The sequence below is a fragment of the Phyllostomus discolor genome, chromosome 8, assembly GCF_004126475.2.
Source record: "Phyllostomus discolor isolate MPI-MPIP mPhyDis1 chromosome 8, mPhyDis1.pri.v3, whole genome shotgun sequence".
In the NCBI taxonomy this organism is placed as follows: domain Eukaryota; kingdom Metazoa; phylum Chordata; class Mammalia; order Chiroptera; family Phyllostomidae; genus Phyllostomus; species Phyllostomus discolor.
In genome coordinates this window covers 61,547,593-61,566,954 of record NC_040910.2, presented here as the reverse complement: position 1 = coordinate 61,566,954, position 19,362 = coordinate 61,547,593, and the positions used below count along the sequence as shown (strand labels likewise).

At 42.8% G+C, this 19,362-nt stretch overlaps 1 protein-coding gene across 2 annotated transcripts in view; it reads right to left on the bottom strand.

The window, feature by feature from the left end:
- PRPSAP2 (phosphoribosyl pyrophosphate synthetase associated protein 2) overlaps nucleotides 1-16,978 on the bottom strand; it is a 66,480-nt gene extending 49,502 nt beyond the window's left edge. Inside the window, exon 1 of one of the 2 annotated variants that reach the window (XM_028534360.2) lies at nucleotides 16,832-16,978. The gene's annotated coding sequence lies outside the window, so the exon portion shown is untranslated. The remainder of the gene's footprint in view (nucleotides 1-16,831) is intronic. The other variant, XM_028534362.2, reaches the window with a different exon arrangement.
- Nucleotides 16,979-19,362: the final 2,384 nt, after the last annotated feature.

Sequence of the window (19,362 nt, the reverse complement as noted above, 5' to 3'; positions counted from 1 at the left end):
ATGGTCATGCCAAAAGTGGCCATGGCCATGTACAGCCTATTTGCTGCACCAGCTGTGCCTGATGCATGTCCAAGGACAAGGTCACAAAGTTCTCATTAGAAACATAGTAGCCGCTGCAGCCATGAAGGACATTTCTGAAGTGTCTTTCCAGGCTGTATGCAAAACGGCACAACTGTGTGAGCTGGGCCATTCACAGCACAGTGGTCAGGAGCAGTGCTTGTGAAGCCCGGAAGGACCAAACTCCCCACCCCAATTCAGACCTGCAGGTGCTGCCCCGCGACCTCCACCAAAGTCCAGGTAAGGAGCTAAGTCCTTAAGGACTGAAGAGAAATTCTCTGGAAAAAATTTAAATTATACTTTTAAAAAAGAAAGAAAGAAAACAGCCCTGAAGTAGGATCAGCAAACCACAGACCGAGGCCAAATCAGGTCCCTCCAAAGATTATTTCTGTAAATAAAATTGGAATGGAACACAGCCACACTCACTGCTTACAAGTTGTCTGTGCATACAATGGTAGAGATGAATATTGGCTACATCATTTATTACCTGGCCCTCTACAGAAAAGGTCTGCTTACCCTTGCTTTACAGCATAGCGTAGGGCAAAGTGGCTGTTAAAAAGACCAGAAGTAGCATATTTAATTACCAACACTGAAGAGTTGGAAGAAACCTCAGGTATGTTCTAATATAATCGCCAACCAATATACATCTGTGTTTACAAATGGAGGGTACAGGTCTGGAAAGGGAAACAAAACAAAACTCAGTCTCCTATACTTACAAATACAGCTTTGGAGTTAAAGTATGTTGGTACCTTGGCTACTACTTCCCCTAACTCACTGTCCTACGTTAAGTCTCTTCCCTCATCCATACAGCTGCAGATATTGACCTTACTGGCTTACTGTAAAACTAATCTCTGTGTAGCATTTGACACAGTACCCACACATATGAAATGCTCGGTAAATGGGAGCTACAGATGAATCAGCTTATAATATTTTGGTTACCTACCAAACAAGTTACAGTAATATGCATGAGGTGGACATCTTTTTACATTCCCCCAACCTTCAAATACAAAGCTTCTTAAAGTCTAATAGTGTTTTTAAGAGGCCTTGGAATACTGAGAACAAAAGTATCTGGGGGGTAGGACAAGATCTTAGAGGTAGTTTGGCCCAACTGCAGTCTCCTGCCAAGGAGCCACTCCAAAAGATGTGTGAAGAGCCCCAAGAACCCGCTGCCCACATCCTGAGGAGCCCATCCATTCCAAATTCTTCCTTCAAACACACTAACATTCCTCTCCCTGTAGCCTCCACCCACGGGTCCTGTCCTTTCCTTTAAGATTTACAGGAAACATCAAATTCCTTTGCCACAGGACAGTCCTCACCCTTGCTCTTGTCTCTGTGTATTCCTTCCAGAACATCTCCTTGTCTGAGCCCTTCCTCACCCATCATGGTTGACATGTCTTTCATCATCTGACTGTGGTCTCACAGCTTCCAGTCTTCACATACTATGTTCTATAGTAGAAACTGAACTAACCCACCCTGGAATGGCATAAACAGGGAGTCCAGTTGGAAATGCTTATCAATAGTCATTTTCTGTGACTATTTACTTCATAAGTCTTCAAACATAAGGGCTGCACCTAGTTTTAGTTCTTTTTCCTGCTGGAAATTCAAGTTGTGCTCTTTACCAAGCCTCAAAAAAGTTTTAAAAATTATCCCCAGAAACATGAAAATCACCAGGCTAGGGATAGCAAAAGTTCGTTAGAATGGGTTTTAGTGTGAAACAGGTAGTAAAGAGAAGACTCTCAGACTTCTGGCCAAGGTGGCAAAGTAGGTCAACTCTGCTCACTTCCTCTCGTGACGACGTCAACATTACAACTGAATTACAGAATAACCATCACTGAGAACCACTAGATTACAGATACAAATACAAAGAATTCCTGTAACATAACTTGTGTAACAAAGGTTATAGAGAAAAAGCCACATCGAGACTGGTAGAAGTAGAGGAGATACAGAACGAGCAGGTCTCAAACCCACAATATGGTGATTAAGAATCTGGAGGACTATCTTGGCTGTGGAAGTACCTCTGAGAAGCAAGAGGTACCAGCTCCACACTGGGCTCCTCAACCTGAGGCATAGGTGCTAGGAAGAGTTGTCACCATAACATCTGGCTGTGATAGCCAGCAGGGATGGCATCCAAGAAAAACAAACAGCTGCTCAAGACCAACGCACTTCTCTTAAAGAGAATGCACACAGACTCACTTGCTTACAAACCCACTCTAAGCTTCAGCGCAAGGGGAGCAGCTTGAAAAGCTCCAGGAACATATATGGAGAAGGGCTAAATTGATTAAGGGACTAAATTAATTAACATCAAGGTGGGTGCTGGAGGCACAGGGGTCGAGGCAGCAGGGACGGAAGTACTGGCAAGCACCCTTGTTTCTTTGTTGACTTCTCCCCCAACTGAGCCAGTAGGTGCAGGCTGGCACCAAGTCAGTGCTCTCCATTAACCAGGCTAACACCATTCCCCACCCCAAGTGATTCCCTGAGACCCCGCCCCATCCAAATCGCTAGCCCAGCCCCAGTCTCTTCCAGCAGCTCCTCCACACAAGTGGCTGGCTCAGCCCTCACTGTGGACCCTCCCCAAATCTTTGAAAGATCCACAAACTTCAAAGAAGCAACAGCAAACCTTCGCATGTCTTGCAGTACTTGCTTAAGTGGCCCCAAAGCCCACACAAGCAGCAACAGGTCTCAACTTTCACTGTAACTCCCATCAAGTGACCCCAAGCCTAGCACAAGCTGTGGCCAGTCTTCACCTGGAATGCAGCCTCAACTACACATGCACTGAAACAGTCTTCAAAAAAAATTTACTGGAGCCAAATGCAGCCTCTCCAACAACACCAGCTGGTACACTGATACAGACTGGTTCCTATAACACTCAGCTAGTGGGGGAAGCCTGTGCTACAAGGGCCTGCCTCCAGAAGAGAATTCTGGGGTTTCTGTGTCCCCCCTTCATTAGTAAACAATTACTGGCCTATACTTTAAAACATGATGCTTGTTACAGACCCAAGATGTCCATTCTCTGATGGGTTGAGTAAGTATTCCCTGAATAAATGGAAAAACAAAACAAAACGAACAAAAACCCCAACAAACAAAAGCCCTGAACCAAAGGCTTCACAGGTGAATTTTACCAAACATTCAAAGAAGTAATACCTATCCTCCTCAAACTTTTCAAAAAAATTAAGAGGAGAGAAGGCTCTGAAACTCATTTTACGTAACGAGCATTACCCTGAAACCAAAACCAGGCAAAGACATTACAGAGAACATTATAGGCCAAAATCTCTGATGAACAGAGACACAAAAATCCTCAATGAAATATTAGCAAACAAATTCAGCAATACATTAAAAAGATCATCACCATGAAAAGTGAGATTTATTCCCAGAATGCAAGAATGGTTCGACATCCACAAATCAGTTAATATGATACACCACATAAACAAAATGATGGATAAAAATCATATGAATGTATCAATAGATGCAGAAAAGGCATTTGACAAAATCCAACATCCATTTATGATCAAAACTCTCAGCAGAGTAGGGGTAGAGAGAACATAGCTTAACCTAACAAAAGCAATATAGACAAACCCACAGCAAAGCTGAAAGCTTTTACTTTATCAGCACCAAGACACTTTTTTATTCAACATGGTATTGAAATCCTAGCTATGGCAAATAGACAAAAAGAAATAAAAGGCTTCTACACTAGAAAGAAGTAAAACTGTCACTATTTGCAGATAATATAACACTATAGAAAGAACCCTACGTATTCCACCAAAAAACTATTAGAACTAATAAGTTCAATAAAGTAGAACACAAAATTAATATTGAGAACTCAGTTGCATTTTTATACACCAACAATGAATCATCAGAAAGAGAAATTAAGAGAACAACCCCATTTGCAGTTACATCAAAAAATAATAAAATACCTGGAAATAAATTTAACCAAGTAGGTAAAAGATTTGGACTTGGAAAACTGTGAGACACTGAAGTAGATACAAATAAATGAAATGAATATACCATGCTCATAGGTATGAAGAATTAATATCACTACCCAAAGCAATAGGATCCAATGCAATCCTTTTCAAAACACCAATGGCATTTCTCACAGAACTAGAATAAATAATCCTAAAATTTATACGGACCACAAAAGACTCCAAATAGCCATAGCAATATTGAGAAAGAAGAACAAAGTTGGAGATATCACACTCCTTGACATCAAACTATACTACACGGCTAGAGTCATCAAACAGCATGGTACTGGCATAAAAACAGGCACATATGAATCTATAGCCCAGAAATGAAACCCATTCCTATATGGTCAACTAATCTATGATAAAGAAGGCACAAACATACAGTGAGGTAAAGACAGTCTATTCAATAAATGGTTTTGGGAAAACTGGAGTCACATACAAAAAACATTAAATTAGGCCACTTTCTTACACCATATACAAAAATAAACTCAAAATGGATTAAAGGACTTAAATTTAAGACCTGAAACCATAAAATTCCTAGAAACAAACATAGGCAGTAAACCCTCTGACATCAGTCTTAGCAATATTTTTTTGGACATATCTCCTAGGCAAGGAAAATAAAAGAAATACAACTGGGCCCTGGCTTATGTGACTCAGTGGATTAAGTGCCGCCTGAGAACCAAAGGGTCACCAGTTACATTCCTAGTCTGGGCACGTGTCTGGGTTTCGAGCCAGGTCCACAGCAGGGGGTGCTCAACAGGCAACCACACATTGATGTTTCTCTCCCCCTAAAAGTTAATAGACTCTTTTAAAAAAAAAGAAAATACAAATGGGACTATCGCACAGTTTTTGAACTAAAAACCATCAATACCACAAAGACAACCTACTTGAATGGGAGAAGATATTTACATCCAATAAGGAGTTAATATACAAATATGGAACATGTACAACTTAACACCAAAAAACATCCAATTTAAAAAATGAGCAAAGGACTTGAGTAGGTATTTCTCCAAAGACAACATACACATGGCCAATACGAAAAGATGTTGAACATCTCTAACCATCAGAGAAATGCAAATTAAAGCCAAAATGAGACATCATCTCACACTTGTCAGAATGGCTATCAACAATAAATCAATAAACAAGTGTTGACCAGGATGTGGAGAAAAAGGAAACTTTGAGCACTGTTGGTGGGACTGTAAATTGGGAAACAGACTAGGGAAAACAGTATGTAGGTTGCTTGAAAAATTTAAAAAGTCAGAGAGAAAGACAAACACCATAAGATTTCACTTACATGTGGAATCTAAAGAACAAAATAAACAAACTCATAGACATGAAGAACAAATTGATGGATGCCAGATGGGAAGGGGTTAACGGGAAGGGTGGAAAAGGTGAAAGGGATTAAGATGTACAAATTGCCAGTTATTCAAACAGTCACAGGGATGTAAAGTACAACATAAGAAATACAGCCAATAATATTAGTATAACTATGTACGGTGTCAGATGGATAGTAGACTTATGGGGAAGATCACTATGTAAGATGTATAAATGTCTAATTACTATAACACACACCTTAAAATAATATAAGATTATAAGTCAACTGTAATTAAAAAATGAAATTTTACCCTACCAGGCTCCTCCTGCCTCCCCCCACTCCCACCTACTAAGGCGCCCAGCAAGCAGCACTCGGGTCACTGGCCACATGTCCCAGCCAGCCTAGCAAACCTGTCATACACCTCAGGCCAAGACCTCACCAAAATGCCATCTCAAATGGAACACGCCATGGAAATGACGACGTTCACATTTCACAGGTTTGCTGGGGATAGAGGCTGCTTAACAAAGGACCTGAGAATGCTCATGGAAAAGGAGTTCTCTTGATTTCTGGAAAATCAAAAAGAGCTGCTGGCTGTAGACAAAATAATGAAAGACCTGGACCAATGCCGAGATGACTGAGTGAGCTTCCAGAGCTTCTTTTCGCTAATTGCTGGGCTCACCATCACATGAAATGCCATGAAACAGAAGGGAAAGATGTAGGCAGCTGAGTAGCTGCTTCCTCCCCGATAAAGACTTCTCCCAATGGGTCTATTGAGGAACCTGCCCCACACCTTCCCCGGTGTGAGGATTTCATGAACAGATTGGAACCCTTAGAAAATGTACAAGAAAATACCACCCCCATTTGACAAGAGAAAGAAAAGCCAATTAAAGCCAGAAAAGCTTTTGATTTAAAGCTTCAAATGAAGCTTCGATTTTTAAAAAAGAATCATACACACAAGAGAACACTCCCATTTTTCTTCTCAGAGTTATTTTTCATTTTTCTAAATTTAAACTTTTTTTTATTTACTGATTTTTTTAGAGAGAGAAAGGGGGAGAGACAGAAACATCAATTTGCCGTTCCACCCATTTATGCATGCACGGATTGATTCTCGTACCCTGTACCCTGACCAGGGATGGAACCCACAACCTTGATGTATTGGGACAAAACTCTAACCAACTAGGCCAAATGGCCAGAGCCTAAATTTACTTTAGAATGTGAGATTCATAAAACACATAAAAACACAAAAAAATGTCAACACCTCTGAAAAAGCTAATCATACTCCTCTTTGAATCAGTTAAGTCCTATGAATAAAACCACAGTGAAAAACCTCTTGCACTGCAAGCAAGGTGGCTGGCTGACCAGGCAGTCCCACATTCACGCGCAGATAAACCTGGCGAAAGTGGGGAGCAGGACAGGCCGCACAACCCAGGGTCCCAGCGCTGGGAAATAAAGCCTCAAAACACCAATTGAAAACACCTGTGGGGACTGAGGCACAGGGAGAGACTCCCAGACTCACAGGAGAGTTCGTTGGAGAGACCCACAGGATCCGGGTACATACACAAGCCCACCCACACGGGAATCAGCACCAGAAGGGCCCAGTTTGCTTGGGGGAAGTGGTGGAAGGGACTGAAAGCTGACAGAGAGAGGAGCAAGCACCACTCTTCCCTCTTGGACCCTGCCCCCACATACAGCATCACAACCCAGCAACTGGGTTGCTCTGCCCTGGTGAACACCTAAGTCTCCACCCCTCATGTGTAACAGGTGGGACAAGACAAAAAAAAAAAAAGGCCCAAATAGAAGAACAGATCAAAGCTCCACAGCAAATACAACTAAGCAACAAAGAGATAGCCAACCTATCAGATGCACAGTTCAAAGCACTGGTGATCAGGATGCTCCCAGAATTGGTTGAATTTGGCCGCAAATTAGATGAAAAAATGAAGGCTGTGCTAAGTGAAATGAAGGAAAATGCACAGGAGACCAACAGTGATGGGAAGAAAACTGGGACTCAAATCAATGGAGTGGACCAGAAAGAAGAAACAAACAACCAAACAGGAAAGAATCAAGAAACAAGAATTCAAAAAAATGAGACTTAGGAGCCTCCAGGGCATCTTTAAATATTCCAACATCCGAATTATAGGGGTAGTAGAAGGAGAAGAGGAAGAGCAACAATTGGAAAAGTTATTTGAACAAATAATAAAGCAGAACTTCCCCAATCTGGCAAAGGAAATAGACTTCCAGGAAATCCAGGAAGCTCAGAGAGTCCCAAAGAAGTTAGACCCAAGGAGGAACACACCAAAGCACATCATAATTACATTACCCAAGATTAAAATGAAGGAGAGAATCCTAGAAGCAGCAAGAGATAAGGAGGCAGTAACCTACAAAGGAGTTCCCATCAGACTGTCAGCTGATTTCTCAAAAGAAAACTTGCAGGCTGGAAGGGGCTGGAAAGAAGTATTCCAAGTCATGAAAGGCAAGGACCTACATCCCAGATTGCTCTATCTAGCAAAGCTCTCATTTAGAATGGAAGGGCAGATAAAGTGCTTCTCAGATAAGGTCAAGTTAAAAGAGTTCATCATCATCAAGCCCTTATTTTATGAAATGTTAAAGGGACTTATCTAAAAAAGAAGATAAATGTGTATAGTAAAATGAGAGCAAACTCACAATTACTAACAACCAGGCCTAAAACAAAAAGAAAAACAAACTAAGCAAACAACTAGAACAAGGACAGAACCACAGAAATGGAGATCACATGGAGGGTTAGCAACAGGGGAGTGGGAGGGGGAAAGAGAAGAAAAAGATACAGAGAATAAGTAGCATAGATGGTAGGTAGAAAATAGACAGGGGGAGGGCAAGAATAGTATGGGAAATGTAGAAGCTAAAGAACTAATGACACATGGACATGAACTAAAGGGAGGGGAATGTGGGTGGGAGGGTGTGTGCAGGGTGGAGAGGAATGAAAGGGGGGAAATGGGACAACTGTAATAGCATAATCAAAGACATATATTTTTTAAAAATAAATAAAAAAGTAATCCCCCCCCAAAAAAGAATCACACGCCAGCAGACAAAGGGATGTGAGGAAAATCATCAGACTGCAGCTTTTATCTGATTAACTTTTTCCCCTGAATTCCAAAATCCTTACCCACCCTTTCCTTTTTATAAAAAGGGTCAGCTTGAATGAAACAGTTTTTTAGGTTGCATAACCCACCAATATGTCTTCACTGAACAAAAGCCATCTGACTCAAGGGCCCATAAAGATTCAATCTTTGACTCTCCTTATTGGTTCTGATAGTGACAGGTAGCACGAACACTGACTTTCCCAGTTTCATATTCTGTCAACTCCTTTCAGGACAACTTCAGGACTCTGATAAATCTGGGTATTTGCTAGGGAGTCTCGCTGACTGCTCAGACTGGGGGTCCCAGGGTGCAGACCTGAGAGACTCCCTAGCAGCTGCTAAGTGATTTCTCTAAGGGACTCTACTTCTCCGACTGTTCGCACTCTCCAACACCTTCACTGTCAAATTGAATCACTGCTTTCTGGTTCAGGATTACAGTCCCAGATAACAATTTAGAAGTCATCATGAATTAAGGTGCCTTCTGGTTTATGTGATATTACAGAGCTCTGTGTGGTAGAATGGGGTCCAGGAGAACCTCCAATCTGGGAAAACAGCCCTTTGGGACAAATTTATGCTGAACAGTTGACCCATGCCTATAAACCTATGACTAAAAAGAAAATGATTTTGTTTTGTAACCTCTAAGCTCAGGAGCATGCTGGTCATTGAACAGGCCTTTAAATTATACTATACTGCAGTAAGAGTTGTTTTGTCAAAGAGCAGTGAAATAAAATGAAGTACATAATGTTCAGGCCTTGATAACTTTATATAATAAAGATGCAGGATTAAAAGGAAATAGATTAATGAAAGTCCAGAGAAAAGGGACTTTGCCTGTGGTAGATAGCAGAAGCTCAGAAGAGGGACCAGGGAGATCAGGACATTTGGCTGCTGCAAGTATGGTCAGGGGCCCCACTGTCCCTCCAGCCCTGGGGGGATCTTCCTCCTTACTCAGCTGACGGAGCCAGAGGAGGTGAGCTGGAACTGATCTCTCTGTCCCAAACCTGTCAGGGAACCAAATTCAGTGCAGGACAAGCCCCTACCAGGGCAGGGCAATCATACTGCAAGGGACAAGGACACTGGAAAAATGAGAGTCCCAAGTGAGGGAAGAGGAGGTCAGAGTCTGAGAACTTGAAAAACTAATGGTGGGGGGAACAAATAGCAGACCTTCATTGATACCAAAACAACATATTCTGTAGTCAATAGATTTCTCACTAAACTGTAACTGGGATCTCTGGAAGCCCTGAATGCATTTTTTTTTCTTTGTAAGATTTAATTTTATTTATTTTTAGAGAGGGGAAGAGAGGGAGATAGAGAGGGAGAGAAATATCCATGTGTGACTGCCTCTCGTGTGCCCCCTACCAGGGACCTGCCCTGCAACCCAGGCATGTGCCCTGATGGGGAATTGAACCAGTGACCCTTTGTAGGCCAGCACTCAATCCACTGAGCCACACCAGCCAGGGCTGAACACCAATTTCTCTTGAGGCCATTAGAATGTGCTGTGGGAGATACAGTTTTCCTCTTCCAGAAAGAGATTTGTTATCAAAACTCTGTGCTCAAATCACTTTCTTTCCAGAATAACAACAGCTCCACCTAAGGTCCCTCCAGAGCATGCCCAGCAGTTCCTTATGTAACCACAGGAAGGAGGAGGAAAGCAACTCTGGCTAGAAGAAATTGAGAATCAGGTAAACCCCATTGTGTGGACTGCTGGAAGGCTGGGGAGGGCTAAGCAAGCCTCCCCTGTAAAAGCTGACCTCAAACCAGGAGCAGGGGCCCCTAGAAGGAATGTGCCCAATAATTCAAAAATGTCAGGAATACAGACTCATTTGGCATTGCTGCTCCCTGTACAAGATTTAAGGGCCATAAATGGCATCATACAGAGCGGTATACCTGGGCATAGCCTCTGGTATTCAGTATTGGACTGGACAGATGCTTTCTTTTGTATTCCGGTTGACCAAGACTCTCAGCTATTGCTTGCTTTTAAATGGCAGGACCCGGAGTCTCGGGTCAAGACTCAGTACTGCTGGACAGTCTTGCCACAAGGTTTCAAGAACTCCCCAGTGATTTGGGGGAGATCATGAGCCAGTACTTGAAAAATCTAAAACTAGAAGGAGGAACTCTAATACAAACATGCATGAACCATTTGTGGCTATAAAGTATCAGCACAGAAGGCCCAGAATCGTCAACAAGCAATAAGGTATCTTGGGTTCGTGCTTGACATTGGCAAAAGGAGTCTTACTGGACTTGTCAAAGAAACTAGAACACACTGTCCAGGGGTAGCCAGCCTGTTAGAGAGCTGTGGCAGCCACCTGTGAGCTTTTACAGCAAGCTGAAAAGTTTTCCTTGCAACAGCCTATCACTATTTATGCACCCCACCAAGTGCCGGGCCTGCTGGAGCAGAAGGAAATTTGTGGCTCACTACTGGAAGAATGGGCAGGTACCAAGCAATTCAAAACTAGAAGTGAGTTACTGCCTGCCTCCCTTCTCCCGCAGCCTGACTCAGTTGTGCTAATGCATGGCTGCACTGAAATCATTGATGATGCTTATTCTAGCAGAATTGATTTAAAAGACAGTGAATGTGTATCTGGAAGGAAAGAGGACTATGAACTTCCAATAACAAGGAAATTAAACATGTAACAGAAATTTTAATTATTAGAGGCTGCTCAGGTACCTTTATAGGTGGCAGTTATGCACTGCCTGGGGCATCAGAAAGAGGACACCTAAGTGGCTGGAGGAAACGATCTGGCTAATTAAACAACGAAAGAGGCTGCTAAAGGGACGTTTCTATGCCTTTGGTATCTGTTCTAGACTTGTCACAATTCAACCCTGAATATTCCACTGCAGACTTAGGGAAAGCTGAGAGCTGGGGTTTTGAACCACCTACATTAAACCATGGCTCACAGGTTCTGGAATTCCCAGAGCTCTGTGTGCCAGAAGAACGATCCTAAGACAGATCCCCATCAGAAAGAAGAGGGGAAGCAATACCAAGGACAGTGCCCGTTTAAGGACTGGCAAATAGACTTTACTCAGACACCAAGGGCCTGAGGATGGAAACATCTGTTAATCTTTCTTGATACATTTTCAGGGTGGGCACAGGCTTATCCTACTAGAACTGAAAATTCCTCAGAGGCAGTGAAAGCCTTCCTGAGGGAAATAATTCCTCACTTTGGCTTACCCCAGCAACATCCAGAGCGATAGTGGAGTTGCTTTTGTTTCAGAAATCACACAGAACATTAGTAAATTTTTAGAAATCAAGGGGAGACTCCACATGGAATGGAGACCTCAGGCTTCTGGGAAGGTAAAGATGAATCACACCCTGAAGAAAAATGTAGCCAAACTGTGTCAAGAAACTCATCTCCATTGGGATCAAGTTTTACTTATTGCCCTGCTCAGGATAAGGGTGGCTCCTCAAAATGGAATTGAGTCCTCGTGAAATTCTGTATGGGCGACCTTTCCGGGCTATGATTAGGGTGGGAGATATGTGTGTAGGTCAAGAACTGAAGGTAAAGCACTATACACGAGGTTTAAGTCAGACTTTAGCTGTGATTCATGACCTTATCTGTATTGGAGATCTCTCCCCCACAGGCTCAATACATTCCTTTGAGCCTTGGAAATAAGGTGCTACTCTATACCTGGACAGGGTCCCCCAAAGAGCCAACTAGAAAGTGGACTGGACATTGGGATGTACTACCCGACCTCCCATCTCAATGACACTTGCAGGAATAAAACCTGGATTCATCACACCAGATTAAAGAAAGCACCAGAGTAACTACAAGACCTGAAAGTCATCTTTCAAAAACAATGACTTAGTCTTTTTGTTTAACCCCATGTTATGGAGAATTTATTCCTTTCAAACAAGAGGAAAAGATTTGGGTATATTTAGCAATATTCTAAATATCTTTGATTTTTGTGTTATAGGAGAAACCTGTGTTGAACAGACTTTCACTTCACATCTTGTAGGTATTTTTATTCCCTTGGAAAGCCTCAAAACTATACTGTTTCAGCATCTCACTAAGACCATAACCTACTCCAATATTTATAACTGGGGACAGTAATAATTCAAAAAGGCAGGTAAACGTTTGCCTTAAAAGTCACTAATGTAGCCCCACATGGAGTGTGCAACTTTTGTCAACTGTGCTAAAAACTGTTATGCTTTCAGCAGATGTGGAAATGAATTGCACCACCAACACTGATATGTATCATGCCTTTGATCATGTTAAATTGCCAGCAGGGTGGTTTCCAGTATGTGGAAGGACTGTTTATTTCTATGTTCTAACAAATGTACCAGGGACCATGCTCTCTGGGAAGACTGACAGTGTTTATGCCTCAGAAGCCCCACACCACCAGGCTCTCAACAGGAAGTCTCCCTTGTGCCTAATCAACAGTGATTTAAGTGTAACAAGTCCTTTTTAGCTCACCTGATTATGTATCTTCAACTATACTTGTAATGCCAGTCATGGTAACCTCTTTGAACGTAGAAATAAGTAGATTAGCTTGCACGATGGTAAAAGCTTTTGAGTGCCACCTCTCAAGCCATTAGAGCCATCAGTCAAGAACTACAAGTTAGAGAAGTCATATTAGAAAATGGTGAAGCTATGGGCTACCTCCTTTTAAGACATAATCAAAGGTGTGAAGAATTTAAAGGACTCTGCTGCTTCAATCTGAATGATAATTCACAGCTAAGATAGCATAAAGTAAAGCAAGTAATTAAAGTGGTGTCCAAGATAAAACAAAGAGAGGGATTCTTTGGTACTGATTTGTCTGAACTAACCTCCTGGCTGACTACTATTACTGGTCTTGGAGAGACATTTGTTTTCCTTCTTTTTATGTTTTTCAGTATCATAGCTTGTTGCATATGAGTCCCCTTATGTGGATCTGCAATTAAGCGTATTCCTAAACCCCCTAAGAGACTTTCTAATGCTAGGATACATGTTGGGAACCACCCTACCTGGTTTCAGAAGCTGTTAACACCCCCATGGCTAAGGCTGGGTGCACAACCTTCAGACCATAAGCCACTAAGGAAACAAAGCTTATCTTCCTGGCAGGAATACCACCTCTGCCCCTTTTCCTTCACCCTGCCTGGCCCCCAATGCATGATCGGTTAGCCAATGACGGGAAAGATTCCTCAAGGCAGGGATGATCTAAGACAGACGCGATCACAGGAGACCCCAGAAAAGGACTTGGGGGGGCTATAGGAAAAGGGGGTGATGGACCCTTGCCCCTCGGCTTTAACAAAGCCTGAGTCCTTAATTCTGTTTGTGAGATGTCTCCTAATCTCTTGGTTGCCTTACTTCCCCAGCCTGACTTAAGCCTGAAACAATGACAGAGGGTGGTGCAGCCCTGTGCTGGAAAGGGCGGGTTCCCCGGGTGATCAGGCCTAAGAATATATAAAATCCTGTGAAACCTGCTTTGCTAAGAATGCCCTCAATTTAATAAGGGTCCGAGCAGAAAATAAGTTTGTTTCCCAAAGTTTTGTAGCCCTTTAGCTAACAGACCCTGACTCAGAATAAGCCCTGGTAGTTCTTTGTATGTCATCTATTGTTTGATCCTTACTGCCTGACAATGATTAGTGAGCTTCATCTGTATTCCTGTGCAAAATAAACCTAATAAAAGCCCATTGAAGAAAAGGTTCTGGGCCCCTCTCCTTTGAGAGATCGGCCACCTTTCCTCCCCAAGCAGATCATGCCTTGGTAGACTTATTCTCAACTGTGGCAGCCAGGGGGCCCTGCGGGCAGGGGCCCCCCACAGATAAATGCTCTACAGCAAAATGATTACTTCCACAAGAAACTGATCTAAGAAGATAGTTAAGACTAACATTGGGATAATGATGGGGGAACCTAAGAACTAAAAAATTTTAGCTTTAAGTTATAGTTAACAGGCTTAGTGATTAATGCAGGTAGAAAGCTGTTGTTCCAGGAACTAAAACGTATGACCAGGCCTGCCCAGACTTCAAGAAGCCTGCAACCAATTCAACCTCTGTGCTCCAGGACTGTAAGCGATCAAGATGGTATCTGAGCCACTGTGCTCCATGGACAGAAAGTCCGCTGACCATGTTGCAGAAAAAGAATCACAGGTCAGCAGATGAAGGGATGCTAGGAAAATTGTTAGACTGCAGCTTTTAACTGATTACACTTGTCCCCTGAATTCCAAACTCCTTACCTACTTTTTTCCTGAATTGCAAACCGCTTACCCACCCTTTTCTTCTCCTTATAAAAAGGGTTGGCTGAAATGAGATGTAAGATAGCATTTTGGAGTATGGCTTTTGGGAGGACATAACCTGCCAGCTTCTCAGACTGCTAGTCTTCAGAATAAAGAGCCCATAAAGAACCCTGACTGGTATGGCTCAGTGGATTGAGCACCGGCCTGCAAACCAAAGGGTCGCCAGATGATTCCCAGTCAGGGAACATGCCTGGGTTGCGGGCCAGGTCCCCAGTAGGGGACACTCGAGATGTAACCACACATCCGTTTCTAAAAAATAAATAAAACATTAAAAAAAAAAAAAGAGCCCATAGAATTCAATCCTCATCTCTCTTTATTGGTTCTAGTAGTGACAGGCAGCACAAATGCCAACTTTTCTGGTTCATTGCTTGCCCTCTAAAGCACCCACATGTAAAAATACTTTCTACCTAAAGATGGCTCGAGTTAAGAATGTGAGGACTCGAGTGTGCCTTCTGTGGTTACTAGTTACTAGGCCTTGGGCAGGTCACCTTGCTTTACAGGCTTCAGCCTTTTCCTTCCTGACAAGAAATAGACGTTTGGTAAAAACAGTTTCCCCCACCAGAATTTAAGGTCCAGAACAGCAGTTTTGGGGTTTGTTTTATTCTCTGCTGTACATCCAGTGCCTAGAACAGCATCTGGCACATGGCAGAGACCCAATAAATGTTCGTTAAATAACAAATGTCTGTTGAATAAAGCTTGACTTCAGAGTTGCAATGATTAACAAATGGAATTGAAAGCAGTTTGCAAATTAAGAGGCATTGTAAAACACAAAGAATTACTTTTATTAGTAATACCTCAAATAAGATGTTTTTATATCAGTATTAAATAAAATGAGAATTGTAAGACCTAAATTGAGTATCTTCCATGCCTCTGTGATTCCAGGCACTTTGCTTTTCTCACCATAAGTATGTTTTCTATGGCTAACACCATTTTTTGTGTGCTCTGAATTCTTACAACTCAATAAAGCAGGTATTGTACTAGCAATAGACCCATTTAAAATATGGGGGAAGTGAAGCCTGGAGATGAAGAAACTTACTGAAGGCTGAATGGTCTCTAAGCAGCAGGCATTATCCCAAATTCAGTCTGACTTCTAGTAGAGACAGTTGTGTATAAACAGAAGGCTGCACAGCCTGTTTCCCAATACCACACACAAAAAAAATGATTTGATGCCCCACTGACTCCTGCACTTCAGGTAGTGGTCTCTGACAAATATCTAGATTTTGAAAAATGCCTATTGTAAATATACCCGGTTTGGAAAACAATTCCTATCAAGTACCTGTGAAAGAACACATAACTTTGGTTCAGAACTTTCCATTTGGGAATTTATCCCTAGAAAGCAAAAGCTATATGGCCAAAATGGTCACTGCAAAATTTTTTAAGAAGATACACTGGGCATAAAAAAAGGGTTCCATTATATGGTAATTATGTAAAACTAAGTACACAATCAATACTTTTAAAAAAATATCAGGGACTATGCAAAAGAGAATCAAGAGCAGAATTGTGTCTCCTCTAATCAAAACTGTGTAATAATGGTATAATCCAGGGCAGTAATACAGACAAGAAAGATAATTTTGTGGGGTTCATCATGTGGGTAAATTATTTTTATTTGTGCATTTAAATTTTTAAACATTAGAAATCATACTCCCTCACCCCCCAAATTCCCATTCCAGATTTCCTTATTCCTTACAAAAGCTAAACACTCCAACTGCGCCAACATTAAAAAAATCTTTACCACCAAAGTTAATATATTGGGGAAAAACCTTTCAAAGTAGAATATCTAAAAATTGCATCAAGGTCCTCAGCAGCTGCTGCGTGAACTGAATGGAATAAAAATATCGTTTGAGAGCGAAGTAAAGAAATCTCCGCGATTAGCACGGCCAAATTATAATTAGGGGCTCTGTCCGAAAGGGGATCGGTGATGGCTGGGTTTGAGCTTGTTTTCCGAGCTGCCTAGACGCAGGTCCCAAAATAAGGGCTGAACTCCTAACGATGCCTGGAGAAGGAAGTCCCACCGGCCCCGCGCCACACCCGGGCCCTGAGACCCAAACACCAGAGGAAGGAGGAGGGGGCGGCTGGGGGCGCGAAGCCGGATTCTCCCAGTCGCACCCACCCGTCCCTTGCACCTGCGCCCCGCAACGCCCGCGCCGCCACTCGCCGCGGGCCCCCGCCCTGCCTACCTGGCCCCGACCCCAGGCCCGGCCTAGCCGCAGCCTCGGCTGCCTGCCGAAGGAAGAAAGGACCGAGCCTCCAAACGGCGTCTCTATGAGCAAAATGGCGACCACACGCGCAAGCACAGCGTCCGCGCCGTCAGCGTGCCTGGTGGGCGGGGAAGAGGGCGGGGCAGGAGGCGGGGGCAAGAGCTGAGTCTGGCTAAGGGTTGTGGGCGTGGCCCACAGAGGGAGGAGCGGCTCCTACCCACCTGGCAAGAGAGGTGGGGCAGGGCACAACCAGAGAGCTGGCGGCTGGGCGGAGCTAAGCCTCTCCGCCCCGGTAATGCTGCAGTGCCCCGGCAGCTGTGAAAGCGGGGTGGGCTGGTTTAGAGGAACACTGAGTATGATGTTTGAATTACAGATGTCTGGGTTCAAGCCTTCACTGGCCCGTAACCTTGGGCAAAGTCACTTCACCTCTCTGAGCCTCAGTTGCCTCATCTGAAAAATGGAGGTGATAGTACCACCCATCTCATGGGGTTGGGTGAGGATTAAGTGAAACAACATCCGCAAAGGCTTGAGCAGTTCCTGGCATAAAGTAAATGCTTTGTTGTTATTATTTGCCCTATGTTGCCCTAATTTTTCAATATTATAAATGAATTGTGTTTTGGTACACATTGAATTCTTTATAATTTAAGTATGTTTTTCTTTTATTATATTTATAACATAATAATAGCATATACATATGTAACGATACGTCAGGCCAGGTCCTCTTAAGTGCTTACCACCTATAAACTGTAACAAGAGTATGAGTTAGGTATTATTATCTCCATTTTAATAGTGGGAGTTGAGATACTGACATTAAATAACTTACCGAGTGACAAAACGGACAAGAATCTCAATCCAGACTGCCTGCATCAACTTCTCCACTAAGCTCACCCCTATACCACACAGCATTTCCAATTCTGTTTCGGACTTTTCACAGGGATGAGACATAAAATAATTCATCGGTGGTTGTGCAGCTACCTAGAAGCAAACAGTCCTCATACTTTTCCAATCTTTTATTTTACAGTGGAGAAATACAAGCATCTCAATTTATGAATTATAAATTAGGCGATACATCGTGAAATAGAGTCATTTGAAACATTTCTTTTGACAGACTTTACAGAGACACACCTCTGCAAAAAGCAAAGCCCACGAGCCCTTTGATAAATTCGCTTCACAAAACTGAATCTTCTCCTAGCGTAAGTTTATCAGGTTTACTTCTCTTCCTGTGCATTCTGATCTAAACCTGGACTCATCCGCTCCCCCTCCCTGCTTTTACGGTCGTTGGCTCGGTCCTTCCAACCACGAATTGGGAAATGACGGGCTCTAAGCAGGAGCTCATCCCTGTCAGCTCGCTGATTCGCTGAAAGGATAGGCCGCTGAGCCAATGAGGTGTGAGATATACAATTGCCTGCTGGAGGCTGGCTCTCTCTTGTCACTTACCAGGAATACCTGGAGGGGGATCCTCGAGAGATGTTGAGAAAGGCAAAGAGAGTGAGGGACTTAAACGGCCCGTTGAGTTTAAGCTGAATCCGAAGTCTGTAGGCTTCTCGACTTCTCAATTATGGGAGCTAATAAAGTCTTCTCCTCTACCTTCTGAAGCCAATCTGGATTGGGTTTCTATCACTGGCACAGAAGCCTGCATGTTCTCTCCCTTCTTACTTAATTGTTCTTTCTTACCAGCCTGTTCCCCCATCTCTGAACTGCAGAGCCTTTCCATATGCTGTTCCTGCCTCCAGGAACGCACTTCCTCCTGCAGTCCTGTCCCTCATTAACTCCTACTTAAACTACATCTCAGGGGAATCATCATTTTCAAGCCTTCCCACCCCAAAAAACCTGTTTCATGTACTTGTCCTTCATTAAGCTTATTATGATTACTAATTATTGTTCATTATGTATTTATTTTGATCATTATTTTATAAATATCCCCAAAGACTGTAAATCCCTGCAAGCAGGCACTTTGTATATTCTGCTTATCACTGTGTCCCAGCACCCAGCACAGCACCTGGCACAAGTACAGTACTCAAGAAGTGTCTGTAAAATGGATGACCTCAGAATTACCCATCTTGGTGAAAAGAAGGTGGGCAGTAGCACAGAATTATTCAGGCATACCTCATTTTACTGTACTTAGATTCATTGTGCTTTGCAGATATTGGGGGGGTTATCTGTTTACAGGTTGAAGCTTTATGACAACCCTGCATAGAGCAAGTCCGTTGGTGCCATTTTCCTAACACCATTTGCTCACTTCGTGTCTGTGCTACATTTTGGTAATTCTTGCAAATTCAAACTTTTTAATCATTATTATATTTGTTTATGGGGGTCTGTGATCTTTGATATTACTATTGTAATTGTTCTGGGCACCATAAACAATGCCCATATAAGAGTGAACTTGATGAATAAATGTGTGTGTTCTGACTGCTCCATCTACCAGCCATTCCCCATCTCTCTTCTTCTCCTTGGGCCTCCCTATTCCCTGAGACACAACAATATTGAAATTAGACCAATTACTAGCCCTA